Below are 16,726 nucleotides of genomic sequence, written 5' to 3'. Positions count from 1 at the left end.
GTTCCTGGAAGCTTGGACCACTTTAGTCCTTTCACTGCTCTTGAATGTTAAGCAAATCTCTGCACAAAGGATATCTGCATGCCCTCTGATGATATGTAAATTGCGGTGATATAGTGATGGAACTAGAAAAGAACATATGGCATTGTAGATCCAGGCTAGTCATATGGTGCTGAAAGGCTTAATACAAAGCATGTGTCTAAGTTCTCATTCCAGCAGTCCATCATGTAGCGTTTTTCCCCCTCTCCCCATAAGGTATTGATTGGTATTCTGGTTAGCCTTTTGCAATCGTGAAATGAACATATTATGTTGATGGTGAAGCACGTTACAGGTGGTTAATATTTTTAGTTTATAGCATGTGCCTGCTTCAGGGCTTACCTCAGGAGTAAAGATTTTGAAGTCCATCTACATTAACAAAGGAGCCTATAAAAAGGGATTTAATATGCTGACTAGTAGTAACTAAGAGGCCACTGCATCAAAGACCAGATCACCATAAGAAAAAAGTACAAATGAGGCATAAAACTATTAAAAGGGCACTACCTGGTTAAAAACAGGAGTCTTGATTCTCTGTGTTGCCAGAGAAGTATAAAGAGATCTTTAGCAACAAAGAGTGTGGAATTCCTGGAATTAGACCCCTAAGAATACTCCCTGCTCAGGGACCCTCCCCAGCCAGCATACAACTCATGTATGGAAGGTAGCCTTCTTCCAGCGCCTGGCACAGGGGGTGCATCAGGGGCAAGGAGTTGAAGGTAGAAGCCAGGATTATGGCTGGCACCTGCTGTACTAAGACTATTCTTTGCTTCCAGGCCCTCCCAGGCACCATGGGGAACACTATAAGAGAAGCTCTAACTTACCCTGGGGGCTGGGCAAGCCTCAGCTGCCCCAGAACACAGGAAGTGCAAAGGTGACTTAAGCTAACTTTGTTCCTCCCTTTGTGCCCTGCACTGATGTATTAATGGGGTAACTGACAATAATGACTGCTATAGTTAAAAGAATCTTAATTTCCTGGGTAACCACACTAATGTCTTAGTTTATTGACATTGAAAGAATTTTAAAACTTTGAATTTACTTTTTGCCATTTAATTATTTTTGGCATTTTTTCCCCCACTTGGATAATGAAAATGGACTAGTCCAGGGGTTCTCAAACTTCATTGCACTACAATCCCCTTCTGACAACAAAGTTACTACATAATCCTGAGAGGGGGGGCAGAGACTGAGCCCCGCTGCCTCAGGTTGGGGGCAAGGGGGCTGCAGCCTGAGCCCCCCCACCCTGGCTGGGGATGGAGTTCGGGCTTCAGCCCTGGGTCCCAGCAAGTCTAGACCCCCGTTAAAATGGGGTCGCAACTCACTTTGGGGTCCCGACCCACAGATTGAGAACTGCTGAACTAGTCAGTTTCATCCTTTAATTAATTTCACTTTGTAAACTCTTTAGGAGATTGATTTCAGCTGAGGCAGTTTTTCTAACCAAGGAGCAAACATTCATGAAAATATTTGTAATTGTTTTAATGTATGAAAAGTCTTATTTTACAAAACCTACATTTTTGGACCAAAATTAACTAGATATTTTCTCTCTAATTACATAGGTACAATTTTTTGGTAAGGACTCAATTTTATGCTGTTTCTAATTGTCTTTTCTTGTGCTGTAGAGCTAGGAAAGATCTGGGAGATAAGAAGTGTAAATGATATGTGTGTGATAAGGGCAGGGATATATTTTAAAGAAAGTTCTGCAAATACTCTGGCTGTTGTTGAAATCTAGCATAGGGAGTAACTGGAGTAATGCAAAGTAAGGGTAAAGGTTTGTCATACAAATCCTACCATCTTCCTCCTGCCCCCTCCCCCGGAAATGCCAGCAGATTGCTGGGAAAGAGTTTCCAGTAAGTCATTTGAGCAGGGCCTTGGACTAGATGACCTCCAGAGGTCTCTTCGAACCCTAATCTTCTATTATTCTATGATTCCATCAGTTTGGGATTTACTGCTCACAACACAGGCAAATGGCATAGCCTTCTAATTTACAGATAACCTGAAATCCATGGGTAATTCCCATGGACATTCACAGATGGAAGTACAGTACATTCACACAAAGACTCAATAGCTGTGCTATTCCTTGAGCACCTACAAACCTTGTGGCATCATGGCTTCCATATTCCTATTGCTTTTCTATCTGTGCCAGATCACCCCATTGAGATGGATGGGGCAATTCCCAACTTTCTCAGAGCTATTGTTTCAAGCTGTCTGCAGACTCAGGCAGATATCACTGGATCGTTGGGAGGAGGCAATGGGGAAGTAGCTTAGGGAGTTGTAGCTGTCACACAGCTGTTACATGAAACACTGTAGACAGCTGTGATCCACAGGGCCCTGGGCTGGATCCAGAGTAGAGGGCAGGCCCGGGTTCCCTGCATCCCCCCAACTCCCTGTTGGATACAGGAGGAGTTGACAGAAATGATTAGGGAACTGGAACACATGACTTATGAGGAGAGGCTGAGGGAACTGGGATTGTTTAGTCTGCGGAAGAGAAGAATGAGGGGGGATTTGATAGCTGCTTTCAACTACCTGAAAGGGGGTTCGAGAGAGGATGGATCTAGACTGTTCTCAGTGGTAGCAGATGACAGAATGAGGAGTAATGGTCTCAAGTTGCAGTGGGGTAGGTTTAGGTTGGATATTAGGAAAAACTTTTTCATGAGGAGGGTGGTGAAGCACTGGAATGCTTTACCTAGGGAGATAGTGGAATCTCCTTCCTTAGAAGTTTTTAAGATCAGGCTTGACAAAGTCCTGGCTGGGATGATTTAGTTGGGGATTGGTCCTGCTTTGAGCAGGGGGTTGGGCTAGATGACCTCCTGAGGTCCCTTCCAACCCTGATATTCTATGATTCTATGACCTGGACTTGTGGGTCCCACAAGAGGGGAAGGTCCCTGGCCTGCCCTGACCCACTAGGTGGACCAGCAGAGACTGTGGGAATTGTTCTCCTTCCTTTTCCCCATGCTGGCCCATGATGAGATTAACTGAGTGAATGGCAGGTTTGAGCCACTCGCAAAAGTGGCGAAACTGAGGGCTGCCGTGAATCTCTGAGGCAAGCAAATCCGCCAATAAGCGCAGGACCCACCAAGGCAGAGGAGGAACTTTGTCACAGGTGCCTTGATTGCAGTCTAAAAGTATTTACATAGGGAACATATATTTAATAAAGAGCTTTTCAGTCTAGCAGACAAAGTTGTAACACGATCTAATGGCTGGAAGTTGAAGCTAGAAAAAATCCAGAAATGAGGTATACATTTTTAACAGTGAGGGCTGGAATAACTTACCAAGGGTTGTGGTGGATTCTCTATCACTGACAATTTTTAAATCCAGATGAGATCTTTTTCTAAAAGAGATGCTCCAGGAATTATTCTGGGGGAGGTCTATGGCCTGTGATATACAGGAGGTCAGACTAGAATAGATGATCATAATAGTCCCTTCTGTCCTTGCAATCTATGAAACCTAACCTACATCACCTCTGCTATTTCCATCCTGTACCCCCACACAGCTCTTGTAATGCATTTCAATCCTGATTGGCAGTACCCCAGCTATTTCTGTCCTGGACTCCCACACAACTTTGCCACTGCATCTCAGTTCTGTCAGGCAGCACCTTTGAGCCTTTTCTGAGAAGAATGCCAGTTGAATTGCGTATCATCATAATGTAGAGTGGTTTTGTCAAATGAAAAAAATATACATTCAGGATGAGAATTCTGAAACCTACTAAGATGAAAACAAATTCAGTTCACTTGTGGCCTAAGCTAGAGTTAAACTTTAGAAGTGTATTCAGATGTGGCTTAGGTCATACTTCTTTACCTTCTGTTTTTTTACATCTAGCAATTAAAATAAACAGACCCAGAGTATTCTGTGTTCTAAGGATAGTGGGATTTGGTTACAGAAGGCAAGTCTGGGGATTTGAGCTCAGTACTTGCATAGTCTGTCTTTGCATTTTCTGAACAAATTGTTAGTACAAGATATGAATAAAGCTACTTGATTTAGAAACATGTTTCCAGGGAAACATTAGTTGCTTTGGAAGTTAACCATGGGACATGATTTTTATGTGACTCTTGGGAGGTTTGAAGATTTTCTTTCCTTTTTACAGAAAGAACATTCTTCTGGGGTTTGGTTTTGTTTTTACTGTAAATTTTGAAGCAAATAAACAAATATGGGGTGCAACTAAGAAAAGGGCTTAAAGTACTTGGAATTCAGAGTCTTTGTCCCTTCATATAAGTTTGGAAGATACTTGTTTGATTCATTTGTTATCTTCCTCCACATAGTATACAAGATACAGACAGTGTGATTTATGGACTAAGAGTTAGGACTCCTAATTCCATTCCTAGATTTGTGCTCACTTTGTTGTGTGACCTTAGGCAAGTCAGTTAACCTCTCTGTACCTCATGTTACTCCTCTATAAAATGAATACAGTGATATTTACCTACCTCCCTGTATTGAGAAGTAATTCATTAATATATGTAAAGTGTGTTGAGATTTTAAGATAAAAGATCTTATGAGAAAGCAATATAAAAGTTTTCTCTTTGATTTAATTTCTGACTGAAATCTGAGACAAAATTTTCTTGTTAGACACTTGGTATGAGTCTCTCACAAGAACTCTCATAAGAACTTACCACAGAATATTTGTTTATATTAAGGACCTTACTTAAATATAAGGTATTTTGGAATATTGTATAAATATTCACGGTCCATTTTGGCCAATTTCACGGTCATAGGATTTTAAAAATCATAAATTTCATGATTTCAGCTATTTAAATCTGAAATGTCATGGTGTTGTAATAGTAGGTCATTGCAGGGGGGATTGCAGTACTACTACTTTTACTTCTGTGCTGGGGGCAGTGCTGCCTTCAGAGCTGGGCAGCAAGAGAGCAGTGGCTGCTGGCCAGGATCCCAGCTCTGAAGGCAGAGCCGCCGCCGCCGGCAGCAGCGCCGAAGGAAGGATGGCATGTTATGGTATTGCCACCCTTATTTCTGCACTGCTGCCTGCAGAGCTGATCAGTCAGCAACTGCCACTCTCTGGCCACCCAGCTCTGAAGGCAGCAGCACAGAAGTAAGGCTGGCATGGTATGGTATTGCCACCCTTACTTCTATGCTGCCTTCAGAGCTGGGCACCCAGCCAACAGCTGCACAGTACAGTGCAGAAGTAAGGGTGGCAATACCCCTAAAATAACCTTGCGACCCCCCTGCAACTCCCTTTTGGGTCATGACCCCCAATTTGAGAAACGCTGGTCTCCTCCGTGAAATCTGTACAGTATAGAGTAAAGGCACACAAAAGACCAGATTTCACTGTCCAGGACGTATTTTTTCATGGCCGTGAATTTGGTAGGGCCCTATTTATATCTAAGTGAGCAGAGATGATGGTCTTCAGCAATAAATATTTGTTAAAATTGCTAATACTGTACATTTGTAAGGAATACTATAATTATCTAGTCAGTTGTAATGTTCTTATTCACTAATTCCAGGTACTTCTTTTCAGTCATTGACAAGAAAAAGACATTTAAAAACACTCATATAAGGGTGTGGGATTGTATTTTTTGATGGTTTTGAAGTGGTATAAATGCCACGATTTACTAGACTTTAAATAAATTATGCAGTGTGTTGGCAGTTGCCAACAGCAGCAGAAATCAGTGGAGTTGTGGCTTTCTCACACAAACAATTGCGCGAGGTAGATCCTGTATCCATTAAAGTCTGCACCTAGGCTTTCCATTTTTAGGACATCACTTCAAGTAGGAAGAGGTAGGGAGGGTCTATATTTGTTTTGTTTGAATTAAACTACATTTTTAAAGGAGAGCTGAAAACCTTTTATGTGTTACTGATTTAAAGTGACAATCTGTGTGCACAGGTGTTGTTTTTTTTAAAGGTACTCTTTGGACTTGATCAAAAAAAAAAAACCCCAAAAAACCCCACAAGCATCCAAAACCATCTTTTAAACCTTGTAGTTAGATGTCAAACAAATTGATTTGGCACTGTGGTCCTGTCTGCAAGGGAAATGACTGAGGGCCGTATCTGTTTGCTTTAACCACTCGAGTGAGGTGAACAGGATTTGGCCCTACCTCTACTTGTGGGACTTATCAAAGGAAAAGGCCTGCCCTTGTGCACATGTATGCTCTCTTTTCTCTCCCTCTCTCTCTCTCTCTCTCTCTCTGCCAAACTCTCCAAGCAGCTGAGTGCAGTCTGGGATATCAGTAGAAGCTGAGGATACTCAGCACCTTGTAGTATCATAGTATCAAATCCTGTTCCCTCGGATTTTCTGGCAGGCTTTTGCCACATTATAAAGCATGGATAAAAATGATCTGGCATCTGTGTGTACCGCTTGGTGAATGATTGCATTATTTTTTATTGGTTCAGAATTTTCTAAGCTACAGTCACTGACCCACAGTAAACCAAGACTAGCAAGAATCCCTCTCTCAAGGCTTAGTGTACAGTTTGATAGTTCCTACTTACCTTGAATTGAACACTCTGCTCAGCACTGAATTGCATGTGTGTATGTGTGTGTGTGTGAGGATATGACTATATTGCTATTACTGACCATTTAAAAACAAACAAATGAGTGAAACCAATGGGTCTTGTGGCCAAGCACAGCTGTAGGCAATGGTGTGATTTGATTGGCAGTAAAACAACATGGTGTGAAGTTATTTTTCAATCAAATTAGGCTTTACTTTACTAATCCAGTGAAACTGGAAAGGCAGTTTTCAGTAAACTCATCTCTTCATTAAATGGGAGGCAAAGACAAAACAAATCCACTTAAAAAACAAAAAAAGTTAAAATAATGTGATTATGCAGCTGTGGAAATAAATTGATGCAAATGGGGCATATTTTCAAAGTCATTATTGCAGCTAAATTGCAGTCATTCTTATTCATGGAGAAATTAACTAAAAGAAGAAAAATGCCACCGAAATGTACAAATGTGAGAAGTTTCGCATTTTTCCAAAGTTGCACAATCCTATATGGGAACAAAAATTCCCACCCAGCTTCTGTGATGATCTGTCTGCAAATATTTACTCATGTGAAAGGGAAGAATGGTCTGTTTTTAGAGTTCGTTTTAAGAATTTTTGTCCGTCTAATATTTAAGCTTGATCTATTTCTTGCAGTATATACAGGGGGAAAGGGTATTGCAGCCATTTACTGCTAAAGCACAGTGCAGTGGTAGGGCAGCCAAAATTGTATGTAATTATTTTTTTAAGTTAGTCGAGGAATGCAGAGTGCATTCCCTAAGTCTTACTAGGTCAAGGTATTGAGAGATGTTGCAATAATGTGGAGAAGTAGTGATGATTATCACAGAAGCAACACCAGATATATCACAGAAACAACCATCATATGGATTATAGCCTTGCTTCTATCAATTTTGCTGGCATCAGGATCAAGCCAGAGTTGTCACTGCAAGGTCTGACTGAGTGCCTTCCAAGTATTTGTGGATTTAATCTCACAACATGCATGAGTGACATGAATTATCCCCCTGTTAAAGATGGGGAAACAGAAGCACAGAGAGACCATGTGACTTGCCTGAGGTCACCCAGGGAATCTGTAGCACAGCTATGAATCAAAACTAGATATTCTGAGCTCCAGTCCAGTGCTTTAACCCCAAGACCATTACCTTTCACTAAAAGAGAAGAGGATGTTCCACTGCAAACTTCAGAGACAAAAAACTCTCTATAATTAGGCTCCTGGTGTGCTGAGGCCATTGTTTATCTGCTGATCAACACTGTCTCAATGTTTCCTGTATTCCCCACTCTGTCTTTGCCCCTCTGTTGTCTTGTGTTATACTGAGGCCAGACTGTAAACACTTTGGGGCAAAAACAGTCTTTTAATTCTGTTTGTACAGCACCTAGCACAATGGAGCCCAGGACTAAGGCTTCTAGACCTCTGATAAAACAACTAATAATAATTCCAGAATAAGAGCATCCACACATGTAGTTAATCAGGAATAGTTAGTCTGCTTTAAATTTGCATCCTATTTTATTCTGGATTAACTCTCGTGTGTTATTCTGGATTAACTCTCAAAACAAACCCTAAACCTTTGTTTAAAAACAAAAAAATGCCTACATTATTGTGAAGATTACACTGATGTTTTCAAGGTTAACTGATTCTGTATTGAGTCAGCTGTAGACAGCGATCTTCTGATGCTGTGCTTGTTTGCTGCAGACATGGTCTGAAACAGTAGCTGTAAAAAGGTGTAAACACCCCCCCCACACACACCCACATTCATCTAACTGGCTCACTAACTGAGAAAGCTGGAAGATAATTTACTTGTTAATACTTCGCTGGTGAGCAGTTCAACAGAAACATCTAGAAAATGGGCTGTCAGACAATCCCTATCAAAAGCCCCTCCGAGCTGCACTATTTTCAACACAAAGCATTTAAAAATCATGAGATGGGACCCAAAAATCATGAGATTGGATTAAACATCTTTTTTTTTAAACCCCCATAATTCATTTTCAAAGTGGCTTTCTGGTTTTTGAATATTTTATGGTGCATTTGCATCATAAGTTTCAATCTTTTCTCTGCAATCATGGGGTAGGAACTTACTTTGAACAAACAACCCCCAGCCCTCCACACACAAAGGAAAACTGAGATCCTCATGGAATTATATGATTTCAGGAGCAGGGATTTTAAGAAAAACATTAAATATTATAAGACTTGCTGTAAAATCCTGAGTAGACAACACTGCGGCTGCCAAAACCTTCAGTTCCTTGATGACTTGTGCAATGCAGTTTTACATTGAATGTGGGGACATTAGAGCTTTGATCAGTGCCTGGCTAATGGCCACAAGACTCTATGCCTTGGAGCTTTCCTCAGCCCAGCTGTTTGAAGTCTCTGAGTGGTTAATCACTCCCTGGTGGTGAGAGGCAGAGCTGAGCTGAGCTAAGCAAAGCAGGGAAGACATGGTATAAAAAGTCACTTGCTAGATGAACTTAAGAGCAGTGAACAAAGGTAGTGAACAGGAGGGTATAGCTCCAGCTACAGACTGTGTTTTGAGGTAGCAGGACATGGTGAGTGGTGTGTTTGGCCCATCTGTGGGTTGTTTGTTTGATCTCTGGGTACAGACTATGTAGCTGGGTCGTGGGCCTCTAAGTAAGCTCTTAGAACTTTGATTAGTACTTTGCTAAGTAAAGGAGGTGCTGTCGTCATCATGAATAGGTCGGAGTATGAACAAGAGGCTACTAGGCAGCTCTCCAACACCACTTTCTACAAGCCATTACCCTCTGATCCCACTGAGAGTTACCAAAAGAAACTACAGCATTTGCTCAAGAAACTCCCTGAAAAAGCACAAGAACAAATCCGCACAGACACACCCCTAGAACCCCGACCTGGGGTATTCTATCTGCTACCCAAGATCCATAAACCTGGAAATCCTGGATGCCCCATCATCTCAGGCATTGGCACCCTGACAGCAGGATTGTCTGGCTATGTAGACTCCCTCCTCAGGCCCTTCGTTACCAGCACTCCCAGCTATCTTCGAGACACCACTGACTTCCTGAGGAAACTACAATCCATTGGTGATCTTCCTAAAAACACCATCCTAGCCACTATGGATGTAGAAGCCCTCTACACCAACATTCCACACAAAGATGGACTACAAGCCGTCAGGAACACTATCCCCGATAATGTCACAGCTAACCTGGTGGCTGAACTTTGTGACTTTGTCCTCACCCATAACTATTTCACATTTGGGGACAATGTATACCTTCAAATCAGCGGCACAGCGATGGGTACCCGCATGGCCCCACAGTATGCCAACATTTTTATGGCTGACTTAGAACAACGCTTCCTCAGCTCTCGTCCCCTAATGCCCCTACTCTACTTGCGCTACATTGATGACATCTTCATCATCTGGACCCATGGAAAGGAAGCCCTTGAGGAATTCCACCATGATTTCAACAATTTCCATCCCACCATCAACCTCAGCCTGGACCAGTCCACACAAGAGATCCACTTCCTGGACACTACGGTGCTAATAAGCGATGGTCACATAAACACCACCCTATATCGGAAACCTACTGACCGCTATTCCTACCTACATGCCTCTAGCTTTCATCCAGATCATACCACTCGATCCATTGTCTACAGCCAAGCGCTACGATATAACCGCATTTGCTCCAACCCCTCAGACAGAGACAAACACCTACAAGATCTCTATCATGCATTCCTACAACTACAATACCCATGTGCTGAAGTGAAGAAACAGATTGACAGAGCCAGAAGAGTACCCAGAAGTCACCTACTACAGGACAGGCCCAACAAAGAAAAGAACAGAACGCCACTAGCCATCACCTTCAGCCCCCAACTAAAACCTCTCCAACGCATCATCAAGGATCTACAACCTATCCTGAAGGATGACCCATCACTCTCACAGATCTTGGGAGACAGGCCAGTCCTTGCTTACAGACAGCCCCCCAACCTGAAGCAAATACTCACCAGCAACCACACACCACACAACAGAACCACTAACCCAGGAACCTATTCTTGCAACAAAGCCCGTTGCCAACTCTGTCCACATATCTATTCAGGGGATACCATCATAGGGCCTAATCACATCAGCCACACTATCAGAGGCTCGTTCACCTGCGCATCTACCAATGTGATATATGCCATCATGTGCCAGCAATGCCCCTCTGCCATGTACATTGGCCAAACTGGACAGTCTCTACATAAAAGAATGAATGGACACAAATCAGACGTCAAGAATTATAACATTCAAAAACCAGGTTTCAGAGTAGCAGCCGTGTTAGTCTGTATTCGCAAAAAGAAAAGGAGTACTTGTGGCACCTTAGAGACTAACAAATTTATTAGAGCATAAGCTTTCGTGAGCTACAGCTCACTTCATCGGATGCATTTGGTGGAAAAAACAGGGGAGAGATTTATGTACACACACACAGAGAACATGAAACAATGGGTTTATCATACACACTGTAAGGAGAGTGATCACTTAAGATAAGCCATCACCAGCAGTGGGGGGGGGGGGGAAGGAGGAAAACCTTTCATGGTGACAAGCAAGGTAGGCTAATTCCAGCAGTTAACAAGAATATCAGAGGAACAGTGGGGGGTGGGATGGCACCCCACCCCCCACTGTTCCTCTGATATTCTTGTTAACTGCTGGAATTAGCCTACCTTGCTTGTCACCATGAAAGGTTTTCCTCCTTCCCCCCCCCCCCCCCCCCCCCCGCTGCTGGTGATGGCTTATCTTAAGTGATCACTCTCCTTACAGTGTGTATGATAAACCCATTGTTTCATGTTCTCTGTGTGTGTGTACATAAATCTCTCCCCTGTTTTTTCCACCAAATGCATCCGATGAAGTGAGCTGTAGCTCACGAAAGCTTATGCTCTAATAAATTTGTTAGTCTCTAAGGTGCCACAAGTACTCCTTTTCTTTTTGCGAATACAGACTAACACGGCTGCTACTCTGAAACCTGTTACTTTGCTAAAGACCATGAGGCTCTAGCTCTTAGAGCTTTGATCAGCTGTTTGAAGTTTCTGAGTGATTAATCACTCTCTGGTGGTGAGGGGCAGAGCAGAACTGAGCTAATCAATGAAGACTTGATATAAAAAAATTACTTGCTAGATGAATTTGAGAGCTGTGAACAGAGGGAGTTAACAGAAGGAGTGTGAGAGGCTTTCCTTCCTGGTCCAGCACTATATGTGATAAGATGGCCTGTGACAGAACAGTGGTGGTGACCTGCAATGGATGTGCCATGCTTTCTTTCCTGCATGAGGACAGAAGAGATTTTCTGTGCATGAAGTGCAAGTTGGTGACTGTGTTGGAGGAAAAGATTCTTGGATTAGAGGAGCAAATTAAGATTCTAATAAGAGAACTGGAGGAGTTCTTAGACAACCAGATTCAGGAAACACCAGTACCCCAGGTCTAAGGAAGAATGGAGCTGGCCACAAGGGAACTGGGGAGAGAGGGGAAGTTAAAGAGAAGGCCTAGCAATTCATAACCACTAGAGGAAAGAGGTCATGGCAACATTTTTCATGGTTGGAGACGGATGAGGATAGGTAGACTATGGCCACCATAAAGAAGAGAAACAGGACAAATTCCACACAGCTCTAGACCTTTCAAATCAATACCAGATCCTCAATGTGGAAACTATGGAAGATACCTCTCAAGATCCAGCAGGTCCAAAAGAATGGAGAGATGTACAGGACACACATATGGATGGCAGCTTGGTCTAACCTGTAAGATAATCAAGCTTACCTTTGAAAAGAGTTCTCTAACCATCCAAGGAAGTCAGACCCTTGTGGGAGATTCAGTACTCAGAAGAACCAAAAGAACATTCTGCCAGGGAAAGGTGGACAACAAGACAGTGGGCTGCCTTTCTGGAGCCAAAACTCCAGATGTCCGTCTAGGATTGGATAGGCTTCTGAAGTCTACAGACCAGGATCCATTGGTGATGGTTCATATCATCCCACAACGCAGTGTCATTAGTGCTATCTCACAGATACTAGATGAATTCAGGGAACTCAGAATCATGGAGAAGAAGAATATCCAAGTGATCTTCTCTGAGATCCATCCTGTCCCATGACCAAAGGAAGGCAGAATGCAGAAGATTCTGGAAGTGAATCACTGAGTAGGTAAGTGGCATAGGATGTAGGGCTTTGGTTTTGTGGAACATTGGTCCAACTCTCCTATGGGGAGAGGGAGCTGTATAGTTTGGATGACCTCCACCTCCGTAGAAGAGGGACCAATCTCCTTGTGGACAGACTGACTAGAGTAGTCAGGAGGGGATTAAACTAATAGCAAAAGGGGAAGGTTAAAAGGGGGACAATATGAGCACTCATTTACCACAAAACCGAGATGTTGAGAACAAAATCAATCAAGGAACCAAAGGGCATGAAATGTTTGAATTTCCTATATACTAATTCTAGGAGCCTGGTTAACAAACAAGAGAATTGCTCATTTATGAGCATACATTTGATCTATTAATAGTACTGAAACCTGATGAGATGATTCACACAATGGGAATGTTAAAGTCAATGTTTATAAACTATTTAGGAAGGTCTGAGTGAGTGAAAGGGGAGAGGGAGTAGTGTGCCATGTTAAAAAAATGGCATTACCTGTTTCCAAGTCACTGATAACTTGGAAGAAAATAATCTTGAATGCTTAGGGATCAATGTCCTAACAAATAAAGCACAAGAAGGAGTATTAGTTGGTGTCTGCTACAGACCACCAAATCACACTATGTATTAGGATGACCACCTCTTTACAGACCTATCTCTAATGTGTAGGGGGAAATACTGTATGATCGTGGGTGAGGTCAATTTGAGTGACACATGCTGGAGATCTCATGCTGCCAGCACTAAAACATCCTTGGAATTTCTAAACATTATAGATGACAATTTTTTAACACAAAAAGAGTTGCAGCCAATATAAGGGAATTTTGTATAAAACCTTGTCCTAACAGAGGAACCGATCACAGAAGTAAAAATTGTTAATGGTAGCTCAGGAACAAGTGACCATGACTTGATCATGTTTATAATGTGTGAGCAGAATAAAGTCCAGACAAGTAATAAAATAAAAAATTAGTGCTTTAAAAGGGCCAGTTTCACAAAGATGAAAGCAATTATGACACAAATCAGCTTGGAGGAAGAATTTAATCAGAAAAATATGAATGATAATTGGGAATCATTTAAGAATACCTTACTAGTTGCCACACTCCCACAACTGAGGAAGAAGACTGATATTTTTTTTAAAATATATTTTATATATATGTCAGTTATTTAAACCAGCACAGTCTGTTTTTAGAGAGGAAGTGAAGGCAGGTGTCAAAAATAAATAAATGTGAGAGAGGTGAAGTTGAGACTAATGAATTTAAATCAGAAGTTAGGAATTGTAGAAAATTGATAAGGGAAACCAAGGGGCACAAGGCAAAATCTATGGCCAGTAGCATTAAGGACAATAAGAAGGTTGGTTGGTGGTGTGTGTGCTGCTTTTTTTTTTTTTTGCATATTAGGAACAAAAATACTTCATACAGTGGTATTGGTCCAATACTATATAGAAATGGTAGAATTATCAATAATAATGCAGAAAAGGCAGCGGTAGTCAATAAATATTTCTGTCCAATATTTGGGGGGAAAACAGAGATGAAGTCTCATTATCTGATAACACTCTTTCTATTCCATTAGTATCTCAGGAGGATGTTAAACAGAAGCTGCTAATGCTAGACATTTTTAAAATCAGCAGGTCCACATAACTTGCATCCAAAAGTTTTAAAAGAGCTGGCTAAGGAGGTCACTAGCCCATTAATGTTGATTTTTCAGTAAGTCTTGGAGCACTGGGGCAATTCCTGAAGACTGGAAGAAGGCTGATGTTTTTCCAATTTTTAAAAAGGGAAATGGGATGACACAGGTAACTGTAGGCCTGTCAGCCTGACATTAATCCTAGGTGAGATAATGGAGCAGATGATACAGGACTCGATTAATAAAGAACAAAAGGGGGTAGTGTAATTAATGCAAATCAGTATGGGTTTATTGAAAACTGATCCTGTCAAAATTAACTTTGAGATTTTTTTAATAAGATTACAAGTTTAGTTGATAAAGATGATAGTGTTGATGTAACATACTTAGATTTCTGTAAGGTATTCGACTTATACAGCATGATCTGATTTTAAAAGAAACTTCAATGATGTAAAACCAACATTGCACACACTAAATGGATTAAACTGGTTAAGTAATAGGTCTCTAAATGTAACTGTAAATGGGGAATTGTCATCAAGTGGGGTCTCACGAGGATTGATTCTTGGCTCTATGCTATTTAATATTTTTATCAATGATCTGGAAGAAAACCTAAAATCATCACTGATAAAGTTTGCAGATGACACAATTTGTGGGATTTGTAAATAATTAAGAGGATGGATTTGTAAAGTGGGCATAAGCAAACAATATACATTTTAATATGGCTAAACGTACATCTATCATCTGGAAACAAAGAATGTAGGCTATACTTACAGGATGGAAGACCCTGAAAAAGATTTGGGAGTTGTGATGGATACTCAGATGACATGAGCTCCCAATGTGACTTTTTGGCCAAAAAGCTAATGCCATTCTAGGAGGCATAAACAGAGGAATCTTGAATAGGGATAGAGAAGTTCTTTTACAACTGTATTTGGCATTGGTGAGACTACTGCTGGAATACCATGTTGGTACTGGTGTGCACTATTCAAGAAGGATGCTGATTAAAGTGGAGAGGGTTCAGAGAGGAGCCACAAGAATGATTAAAGGATAGACTCAGAGCTCAATATATGGAGCTTAACAAAGAGAAGGTTAATGGGTGACTTGATTACAGTCAGTAAGTAACTATATGAGGCAACAAATATTTAATAATGGGCTCATTAGTCTGGCAGAGAAAGGTATAACACAAGCCAGTGGCTAGAAGTAGAAACTAGACCAAGTCAGACAGCAAATAAGGCATAAATTTTTAACAGTGCGAGTAATTAACCATTAGAACAAGTTATCATGGTGAATTCTCCATCACTGACCATTTTTAAATCAAGATGGATCTTTTTCTAAAAGATCTTCTCTAGGAATTATTTTGCGTAAGGTCTATGGATACTGGTTACACAGAAGGTCAGACTAGATCACAATGATCTCTTCTGACCTTAGAGTCTATGACAACATGATGCAAATGGAGTTTAACATAAACACAATACCAATAATATCTGGATTATTCTTTTTCATATTTAACTCATTAAAAAAACCTCTGTTTTAACTTAAATAAGACGTTTCTGAATTTCCAGGGACCATGCCTCAGATTTTTAGGTATAGCTTGCTGCTGAGTCTGTGAAGCCTTAACTGTTCTTGTCCAAAATCTGAATGAGCGTGCTTTGGGTTTGGCTTTGGCTTTGGCTTCTGGCAAAGATCAGCTACCTCTTCTGTAGGTCGACTATGACTTGCATTTGCAAAGAGAGAGACTTAATTAGATCTCTTTTTAGTCTTTAGCACTGCACTAAAATGTAACTATGATATTTTCTATGAACTATATTCTGTTCACATTTTACCCATGTAACTTCTCTGCATTCAGTTGGGTTTATGGTTTAACTGGTAGCATGGCCCCTTGTATCCTAATGCTCTCAGATTATTATTATAATACTCAAAGTTCCTCTGGTAAAGTGTTGATAAACTTACTTTTCACAAAGGATTCTCTCATGGTTTGACACTGAGCATGGGCTCCTCTTTGTAAAATCCATGATCCACATTGGGTTGAGAAGCTACTGGAAAAAGGCTTTGGCATTATACTCCAAAAACACTGTTAGGTACTATGCTGCTTTCTCTCCAGACAACTCAGTCACAGAGAGCAACAGCTCAAAGTCTGCCAAGTACACACTGATTTCAGTCTCATCAGCATGACCAGTAAACTTCTTCTCAGGAAAAAGGGGCTATTTCCATCTTGAAGCTGCTGCTACCAGTTGTAATAAGTCCTTATAGAACCACAGAGATTTATGGAACACTGCAAGAAATAAGTCCAGCACCCAAAGGAAGGATTGAACTTCTTCCTAGCCTTCTACCCCTGAACCAAGTCTACAACATAGCAAAACGAGACAACAACTTAACACTCAGATAAAGACCTAGAACTACCTATTGGTAGAGGTGCTGTCTGCACTGATCATGATACTAGTATGTATTTTCCATAGGGGAAGGCTCTTGGGGCCTGATATTTTAACTGGTAGATCCACAAGTTCTTTCAGTCACACCCTCTGCTATCACTAGCATATTCTAC

The 16,726-nt window shown here is 41.3% G+C and overlaps 1 protein-coding gene across 2 annotated transcripts in view; it reads left to right on the top strand.

The window, feature by feature from the left end:
- Positions 1-16,726, top strand: part of CLMN (calmin) — a 113,179-nt gene that overhangs the window by 37,713 nt on the left and 58,740 nt on the right. The window contains exon 1 of one of the 2 annotated variants that reach the window (XM_043516646.1): positions 8,889-9,005. The exons of the other annotated variant lie outside the window; for it this stretch is intronic. The gene's annotated coding sequence lies outside the window, so the exon portion shown is untranslated. Of the gene's footprint in view, positions 1-8,888; positions 9,006-16,726 lie in introns of those variants that run through there. 2 annotated transcript variants of the gene reach the window in all.

Source organism: Dermochelys coriacea, chromosome 6 (assembly GCF_009764565.3).
Source record: "Dermochelys coriacea isolate rDerCor1 chromosome 6, rDerCor1.pri.v4, whole genome shotgun sequence".
NCBI classification, from domain to species: Eukaryota; Metazoa; Chordata; order Testudines; family Dermochelyidae; genus Dermochelys; species Dermochelys coriacea.
The sequence above is the reverse complement of the archived record's forward strand: the minus strand, read 5'-3'. Positions and strand labels throughout refer to the sequence as shown.